We start from the raw sequence: 3,358 nt of genomic DNA on the forward strand, positions 1-3,358 counted from the left end.
AAGGAATCCTCGACCGTATGCAATTTTAGCCCCCGGCCGGCCGGCGCGCCAGCCAGTGAACGACGGCCCTTTTTGCCCAGAAGGAGGGGCCTGACCCTCCATCTCCCTCCTGCCCTTTGTGCGCCGCTCTCCGCTCTACGACCGTAGCCGGGGCTCCCGGTCCCGGCACCTCCGGTCTTGGAGGAATCCTCGTCCATATCAGATTTTGGCCCTCGGCCAGCCGTGGACCGCCCGGTGCGCTGGACCACGGACGACGGCCCTTTTTGCCCAGAAGGAGGGGCCTGATCCTCCGGTTTTTCCCTTGCCATTTGTGCGCCTCGCTCAGCTCTGCACGCGCAGCTGGGGCTCCCGGCTTTGGCGCCTCCGATCTTGGAGGAATCCTCGACCGTATCCGATTTTGGCCCACGGTCGGCCCCGCGCCAGCCGGTCAACTTTCTGTGGCGGCACCTTTTCCCTGGGAGGAATCCTCATTTGTATGGGTTTTGGGGTGGGGGGGGCCGGCAATTGTAGCGCAGGGCTGATCCAAGGGTCCAGCACCCCTTGGCCCCAGGACAGAAAGCCTGGCAGCTTTGGCTTTCAGGTGCAGTTGGTGGGGCAGCCTGGGCACTCCGTGGGCAGCAAGAGCTTTCTGTGCTTTGCTCTGGTATCAGTCTTTGTCCTTATGCAACTTTGGGCGTCAGGCTGGTAGTTGCAGCAGAGGGTTGATAGAAGCAAACCACAGCCCTTATCCCCAGCAAAGAAAGCTTGTAAGTTTTGGCTTTCGGGTGCAGTTGGTGGGGCAGCCTAGGCATTCCATTGGCAGTAACAACTTTCTGTCCTAGCACTTTTTTTCTTGGAGGAACCTTCGTCCATATTCTAGTTTTGGAGCTGGACTGCCTGTTTCTGCTCTAGGATTCGTGCAAGTGAACAACAGCCCTTTTGCCCTGGGAAGAAAGCCCTTACCTTCATGGTTCCTTGTGCAGTTGGTGGGCCAGCCTAGGTTTTCCATAGGCAGCAAGAACTTTCTCTCCTGTGCACCTTTTGTCTGGGAGTAATCTTCCTCTGTGTTCAATTTTGTAATTCAGTGTGGCAACGTCATCGCAGGGCTGAAAAAACAGGACAACAGCCATTTTCTGCACTAAAGAAGCCACTAACCTTTGGGTTTTAGGTGCAGTTTGTGGGCAAGCCTGGGCACTCCGTGGACAGCAAGAGTTTTCTGTTCTGACACCTTTTGTCTCAGAGGATACTTCATTCGAATTCAAACTTGGGAGTCGGACTGGCACTTTCAGCGCAGAGCTGAAAAAAGAGAACAACAGCTCTTTCCCCCCCAAAAGAAAGCCTGTAACCTTTGGGTTTCAGGTGCAGTTGGTTTGCTAGTCTTGGCACTCCACGAACAGCAAGAGCTTTCTGCGCTGGCACCTTTTTTATGGGAGGAATCTTCGCCCATGTTCAATTTTGGGAGTTGGAGTGCCGACTTCAGCACAGGATTCCTGAAAATGAACAACACCCCTTTTCCACAGGAAAGAAAGCACTTAGTGTTGTGGTTTTTTGTGTATTTGGTGAGCCAGCCTGGGCACTCCATGGGCAGCAAAAGCTTTCTGTGGTAGCGCCTTTTGTCTGGGAGGAATCCTCATCCATATTGATTTTTTTAGAGACGGACTGCCTATTTCAGCTCTAGGATTCCTGCAAATGATCAACAGCCCCTTTTCCCTGGAAAGAAAGCCCTTACCTTCATGGTTTCTGGTGCAGTTGTGGTTGGCCAGCCTGGGCACTCCGTGGGCAGCAAGAGCTTTCTGTGGTGGCACCTTTTCCCTGGGAGGAATCTTCATTTGTATGGATTTGGGGGCGGGGGGGGCCGGCAATTGCAGCGCAGGGCTGGCAGAGTTTGTGATTTTAGCAGACCCTCAGCTGCCCGGCAAGGCTCACGTCCCACCCGGGACTGCTGCTTTCACCCCAAGTTCAGGTCTGGAAGCCATACGTGGTGTAGCAGAGGACTGGATAGAAGGACCTACTGCTGCTACTCCTCTTGGAGCAGAAGCCACTGGCTGTGGGCAATTCCCACCTGAAGAAACCTTGGGGGAAAAAAAAAGACAAAAATGTCAAGAATTTTATGCTGCAGGATCCGTCCATCAGAGCTTGAAACAGAAGTCACAAAGGAGAAAACAAGCAGCAAATGACACCCCAGTGTTAAAGAGGCTTTTTTGAAAGACCTTTAAGAATTACAAACCTGAGGTAGAAATAGCAAAAAAAAAAACAAAAACCAACCAAACAAACAAAAAAACAACAACAACAAAAAAAACCCCTTATTAAAAAACAACCCACGACAGCAGAGAAAAGTTTCTTGTCTGTAAAGAGTAAGCAGGTTAACACCGATGCCCTGTGAAATGGACTTTAATGCCACAAGCCTTCCACTACGCATGGATCGAGACAACAGGTCCAGCATCTGAACAGCCCCCCTTTCCCACAAGCAAGTTTTTACTTCAGCCTTGTCCAGGCAACAAAATCGATGGTGTTGTTGGGACATCTCCCGCACTCACCGGTACATTCTCCTCCTGCGGCAGAGCTGCCTTTCTCCTCCCCAGGCGCTCTGGCAGCTCCCTGACACGCTTCTCCAGCACCGCCGCCTCCGAGCTGCGCTCCTTCCAACGCTGCCTCTGGTGCTGCAGCCCGGCATTCTGCTCCCGCTTCACTTTGTTCCTCAGCTGAAGAAATGCACCGAGCAGCGGGGCAGGAGGGGAAAGCAAGGCAGAGAAAAACAAAGGAACTTTCAGGCAGGCAGCCACACGGGCCCGGCAGGAACGGGAACAGTGGCATTTCTTTGCAATGAGCTCAGAGAAGGAGCCGACCGGCTCTGAAGCCCTTAAGAGTTGAGGGTCACAAGCCGGCTTTCCATTACCTGCAGCTCCTTGGACAGGCGGCGGGTGGAGCTCAGCTCCAGCCCGCGGCTTGTCCTGGGAACCACCAATTCGGCGGCCCTTCCTCAGCCCCTCCGGCGGCCCGGGCAGAGCCGCAACAGGCTCTTCAGCTGGTCCAGCTCCTGCGCTGCAAAGGACGAGAGAGAGCACGGCAGCTGCCCTGAGGAACGGCCCGGCGGGGGCTGCTCTGCTCCCGGGGCGCGGGGGAGCTCCGGGAGGTCGGCCCTGGGAATGGTGCCCGTGCTGCTCCGCAGCCCCGCCGTGCCGACATTGCCGAGTGCCAGCGGGATTCTTTGGCTCCTTCTGGGCTGGCGCTGGGGCGTGTCCAGGGTGAGGCATCTCAGGGTGCCCGTCCAGAGCAGCCCCCGGCTGAGAAGCCGCGGGCAGCCCTTTCTCCGTGCCCACCGCAGTGCCCGTGGCCGGTTCCCAGCCCTCGGATGTGCGTTTGGCAGACGAGCCCTGCT

General features: G+C 55.6%; 1 long non-coding RNA gene across 1 annotated transcript; it reads right to left on the reverse strand.

Moving 5' to 3' along the window:
• Window positions 1–1,959: 1,959 nt before the first annotated feature.
• LOC113970716 lies at window positions 1,960–2,910 on the reverse strand. Its single transcript, XR_003535291.1, has 3 exons — window positions 2,876–2,910; window positions 2,517–2,681; window positions 1,960–2,051 (listed from the first exon to the last, which is right to left on the reverse strand). It is a non-coding gene; the product is annotated as an uncharacterized LOC113970716 (long non-coding RNA).
• Window positions 2,911–3,358: the final 448 nt, after the last annotated feature.

This window comes from Neopelma chrysocephalum, unplaced genomic scaffold, assembly GCF_003984885.1.
Source record: "Neopelma chrysocephalum unplaced genomic scaffold, ASM398488v2 Primary Assembly neopelma1_78, whole genome shotgun sequence".
NCBI lineage: Eukaryota > Metazoa > Chordata > Aves > Passeriformes > Pipridae > Neopelma > Neopelma chrysocephalum.